The following is a 6,000-nucleotide window of genomic DNA, read 5'->3' on the forward strand; positions in this document are numbered from 1 at the left end:
AAAAATAAAATAATAATTTAGAAAATCTATAACTAAATAAAAATAAAATTATAAATAATATATATATATATATATATATATATATATATATATATATATATATACATATATATATATTAAATTAAATTTTTTTAATTATTTTTAATTATTTATCAAAAATAAAAAAAAGAAAATTAAAAATGGTTAATTTAAGAAGTCAAAAGTTAAATTAAAATCAACCCGAATAAAAGGTTACATAACCAACCAAAAAGAAAATCCAAAAGCCATAAATAAAAGATTAAAAATAAACCCTTTTATAATTCTAAAAAGACAAAAAACTAATAGTAATAACTAAAGAAAACGAAAAGCGAAATGAAAAAGTAAAAGAAAAATCAATTGAAAAAACAAAAGAAAAATCTAAATAAATTTAAAAATAAACTGAATAACTTACATAATAAGAAAAGCTTTTATAATAGGAAAAAGAAATACCCCCCCTTTAATAAATAAATTAAAAGCTACAATAAAAAAGGGGTCGAAAACCGGGCACGAAAATAAAAAAACAAGAAAATCCAGTCCAACAATTATAAAAAAAAATCAAAAAAAAAGAAGGAAAAAGAGGTTTTAAAAGATGTCAAAATGAAAACTGCGATTAATTAATAAATATTCATATAAAAATATGTCCATATTGTTAACATTAAAATAAAATGTCTATCGAAAACTAAATTAAAAAATAAAAAAATGATAAAAAAATCTCACAATTATAAATATTTTAAAAAATCCTCCAAAAATAAAAACTTGTCAAAAAATATTAATCAACAACTTAAACATTTAAAAAAAATGCCATATTTTTAGTAATAATAAAAAAAAAAAAAAAAATATGCATAAATACACATATAGGATGAATTTAATTTCGATTAATCCAATTTACAATAAATGACTATATAAAATGAACCTTAAAATCCTCTAAAACCCCTCAAAAACATCTAAATTCCCATCCACGAGACTTATTTCCCTAAAACATCCCTAATTATAAACCAAAACAATACCTAAATATCTACATAATTATCTTTTTTCTAAGACTATATCATCCCTCTCAATAAAGAAACCTGGGAACATTTTATTTTAAATCTAATACATCCAATATAAGCTTTATCTTGGATGTATAATGATTTTGGCGACCAATATTTAGCTGTAGGCGTCGAAATAAATAAATAAAATCCAAAAAATGAAAAAGAATATGTTTTTAAGACTCTAGAAGCTTACGATTTGTTACATTTACATCGAGTAGGTTAAAAATACTAAGGAAAAAGTTTCATTTATATATTTTAAATTTAATACAAAAATAATTATTTCGAAAAGCCATTTCTTGCTTTTACTATAAATATAAACGAATCTAAGGTGCCCCAAAGTAAATTAAATGGAAACCCAAATACACTAAAAATCCCGTATTTTAACTCGGCTCTTTATAAACAGACGGTTCTTTATGTTTTTTTGATATTTAATAAGATGAAAACCCCAAAATTATAATAAGAATAAATGAAAAAGTCTTACTTTAATGTTTCGATTGGCTTAATAATACTGAATGTAATTATATTATTTCCGGTGATTAAATAGGGAATGTATATTTAATCGAAATAAATATAGAAAACAGCAATTTTTAAATTTTAAAGTACTATAATAACCTACATATGGCATAAGTTTAAGATATAAAATTTTACTAATAAAATAATTAAAACCATTAAATTTTATTTGCTTCAGCTGGATATGATGGAATTGTAAAAATTTTGGACATTTTAGAAAACGAAATGCCTATTTTATCATATGAATCGTGTTTAAAAAATATAAAAAGTATATTTTGGGATATAGGGGGTAAATTTTTAGTAATAAATAGGGATAAATAGTCATATTCGTAAATAATTCTAAGTTTTTTTGCAAGTTCGAAATAAAAAAATGTTGAATTAACTGATTAATTAGAAACTAGACAATAATAAAAATTAAATATAAAAAAAGTTGTATATGTAATTTAATTTTTTTTTAAATAAAAAATATCCTTAAAAAAAAAAAAAAAAATAGGAATCTTGTTTAAATTTTTATGGAAAATATATTTTTAGTGTAAATGAAAATGGAGTAGTTTATAAAAATAAACTGGAAAACTCGAGAAAATTAGCATTAAAAAAAAGCAAAAAAAGAATGGAAGATTAAGAAGGTGTATTATTTGCAAAAGGAAATTTCGAAGGAAATAATTATATTTTTACTTTAAATGATTAAACTTCTCAAAAATAAAATCATGAAAATTCGAAATAAAATGATGAAGATTATAATGAAGATAGTGTATATTTATTTAAAGAAAATAAAGGAAAATAATAAAAAATCGAATTTAAAGTAATTTTATTTTTTTAAATAAAAATAATATAAATAAGAATTTTAATATTAAAAATAAAATTGTAACTATTGAAATAACTTAAAATGATATTACTAAATACTAAATATTAAATGAAAAGAATTAATATATTGAATCTTTTGTTGCTTTTGGAAATCTAGGAGGTATACTACATATATCTAAAGTTTTTAATTAAAACTGAATAAAAAATATGTTATTAATATATAATAAATATAAGAAATAAAAATTTATTATTATTAAAATAACAAAATATCTATAAATATAAATATATATATATATTAATATATATATATTAATATATATATGCATATATATACTTATTTATTTCAAAATAATTTTAAATTTCCTGTTACACTATCAATTATTTCTGCTTATCCTGGTCCTACAGCGCATACTGTAATATCATTCTTTTTTAAATTAATTTTTTATATTTATTTATTTAAAATTAAATTAAACCTATTCATTTATTGCACAAAAAGTATTTAATCCAATTTAATTAGCTTTATTTTATATTTCTTATACTTATTCTTTCGAATTAATTCTTAAAACTATTTTCGGTGTACCTGATACTTCATAATAATTTAAAATTTTTTTATTTCTGGATTTTCTTATAACTATTCTAATTTTTAATATGCACCCATTGCTTTTTTTGTATATAATTTAAAAATAAAATATAAAAAAATATCTTAATACTTGCATCTGCTGTTAACAATATAATTTAGCCAGGACTCAATTTTAAATCTACCCTTATTAAAAATACCATTTTATAATATTCATTTGATTCCTCATCTTCATAGTCCTCAGAATTATCATTAATTACTTCATTTTATTACTATTATATATTATTCTATACTTAATTTAAAAATTAATTTGTATTTAGTCCCCCAAACAAATTAAAATTTTGAAAATTTTAATTAACTTAAGGCTATTAGTATAAATCATTATCGGCTTAAAATTACAAAATTAATTCAATAGCTTGTTCTTTATCAGATGTTAATTATAAAACTTTATTTATATAATGTTCTTCAAAACCTAATATTAAAAGATCTTATTTAATATTGTTTTAATTTTGCATATTTTTTTATTTTATTTTATGAATAAATATTTATATATATTTATATATATTTATTTTCTAAATTATTTTTTTATTTTTTATTCTATCAAAACTCATAGCTTTATTTAATTATTCTAATATGATTTCTACTTTTATAATATTTGAAAAGTTGGAGAAGGTAAATCATCTTCTTCATTTACATTAGTTTCTTAAACTTATTAGCAGCTATTATTCAAGAATATGTTTTTATTATCATAAATTTTTTGTTTTATTTAATTAATTTCGCTATGTGTTTTATTTAAATTAATTAACTTTTCTTACTTATTTTACTATTTATTTTAATAATTTTTACTTTTAAAATTATATCTTTCCATATTTATTCTTTATAATCTTCATCAGTTTAAAAAAAAGAATTTTCATAATTTTTTATAAATCTTACATTTTAATTATCTTTTATTTTATTATTATAAATATAAATATAAATAATTATAGATATATATATATATATAAAAATATATATATATATATATATATATATATATATAAATATATTTATATTTTTATTTATTTATTTTTAATATAATTTTTACCGAATTTTTGCTTTTATGCTTATTTATATTATTCAAAATTACTATTTATTTCTATATTTAATATATTTTTACTCTGATCTCTTTTTTAATAATCTATTTATAATTCATTTGACTTTTATTTATCTTTAAGATAATCCGACAAAGAATTAATTTGGTATATATTTTTCAAAAGTTCATTTTAATTATTTTATAAAGAATCTTTTTTTTTAATTATTAATTCAAATTACTATTTAAAGAATTTTCATTTAAAATTATACCTTATTTTTTATCTTCTTAACAATCTCCTTATTTTTACTAATTAATTTATTCTAAAATCACTTTTGCTTTTATATTTTATGTATAAAATTCATATTTTTATGGATCAAATCCTTCTTTTAATTTATTATTTTAAGAAATTAAGTCTAAATATTTCTTTTCAACTTAGTTAACATTATTTTTTTTATATTTATTTTCGACTAAATTAGATTTGCTATTATTATTTTTTTATTTTTTTTCAACAGAATTATTCCTGCTATTTCTATTACTTTTTTTCAATTTGTTTTTCTTACTTTCAAAATTATCTTATAAATCAGTAAATGTATAATTAATTTATTTCAGATATAATTGATCAAAAGATTTCACTCTATCTGTATGTGTTAAATTTTTATAAGATTATAATTAATTTTTATATATAAGAGTTGGACTTTTTTTTCCTTCCTTTTTTAATGGAGTGTTTTATTATGAATTCATTTTACTGTTTTATATTATTTCTTAGATTTTTTGTTAATTTAAGCTATTATTTTAATATACACATCTTTTCGGTAATGATTATATTATATTTTGCACTTAATCGTTCGGATGAATTTCATTTACTTTTTAATTATATGTATATTTCTATATTAAATCTTAAATATAATCAGATTGATTTTATTTTGTTTCAGCATTCTATAATTCATCTTTATATTGATTTTTATTAAATGTTTTAAAATAAGATTCTGTATGATCTTTTTTTTAAAAAAATAATGAATAATTTTATAAAAATAAAATAAAAACTTTTTTTTAATATGTTTTTGAATTTGTTTGGCTATTTAATTTTATTTTATCCATTTTTTTATTTTTTGTTATTTTATTATTATTTTTTTTTGAATTAAAATTTGTTGATTATAAAAAACAAATTTCAATAAATCTTAATAATTTTTTATATGTTTAAAATAAATTACATAGTTTTATTTTATTTATATTTTAAATATACACATAATTTAAGAATTTATTATTTAAAGAAATATTATTTTTATTATTATTAAATAAAATAGGAAATTATGAGTTATATAATCATTATTTTTTTTAATAATATTTATTAAATTAATTTTTTTTTTAATTAAATATGGAATATTTTAATATTAAATTTAATATTTTTATTTCAAAATAAATATATTTACTATTTTATTTATTTATACTAAATAAAATAGATTAATAAAATATTACATTATTTAAGGTAATACAAATTTAAAAAATTGATAAAAATATAAATTTAATTTAAATAAAAAAAAAATATAATAATAGAATCTTAATTATACATATCGAATTTAAAATATATATTTCTATTTTATAGATTTTGAAGAGCTATTTTAATAAAATATTATATTTAAAAAAAAAATATAATATTTTAAATAAAAAAAAATATAAATATAACAAAATTAAAAAAGAATATAACATATTATTAATATATACTTCAGAATCTAAGTAAAAAATTAATAAATATATATAAAAAAAAATTAAAGTAAAAAAGTTTTAAAATTAATAGCATAAATTAATAAAGCTTAAGTAAAGTAAATATTACTTTAATTTATATTTATTTGACATAATATATATATATATATATATATATATATATATATATATATATATATATATATTATTATTATTTTATTTTTTATTTTTTATTTTTATTTTATTTATTATTATTATTATTATTATTATTAATTAATTAATTTTAA

The 6,000-nt window shown here is 15.9% G+C and overlaps 16 annotated features.

The window, feature by feature from the left end:
- The first annotated feature begins 57 nt into the window (after positions 1-57).
- Positions 58-117: a microsatellite.
- Positions 118-2,392: 2,275 nt separating this feature from the next.
- Positions 2,393-2,432: a microsatellite.
- Positions 2,433-2,628: 196 nt separating this feature from the next.
- Positions 2,629-2,685: a microsatellite.
- Positions 2,630-2,696: a microsatellite.
- Positions 2,635-2,682: a microsatellite.
- Positions 2,648-2,685: a microsatellite.
- A 785-nt stretch (positions 2,697-3,481) lies between the features above and the next one.
- Positions 3,482-3,509: a microsatellite.
- Positions 3,510-3,899: 390 nt separating this feature from the next.
- Positions 3,900-3,992: a microsatellite.
- Positions 3,946-4,016: a microsatellite.
- Positions 4,017-5,636: 1,620 nt separating this feature from the next.
- Positions 5,637-5,682: a microsatellite.
- Positions 5,652-5,716: a microsatellite.
- A 151-nt stretch (positions 5,717-5,867) lies between these two features.
- Positions 5,868-5,919: a microsatellite.
- Positions 5,917-5,985: a microsatellite.
- Positions 5,917-5,999: a microsatellite.
- Positions 5,922-5,956: a microsatellite.
- Positions 5,922-5,963: a microsatellite.
- Position 6,000: the final 1 nt, after the last annotated feature.

Source organism: Ichthyophthirius multifiliis (assembly GCF_000220395.1).
Source record: "Ichthyophthirius multifiliis unplaced genomic scaffold scaff_1120509251069, whole genome shotgun sequence".
Taxonomy (NCBI): domain Eukaryota; phylum Ciliophora; class Oligohymenophorea; order Hymenostomatida; genus Ichthyophthirius; species Ichthyophthirius multifiliis.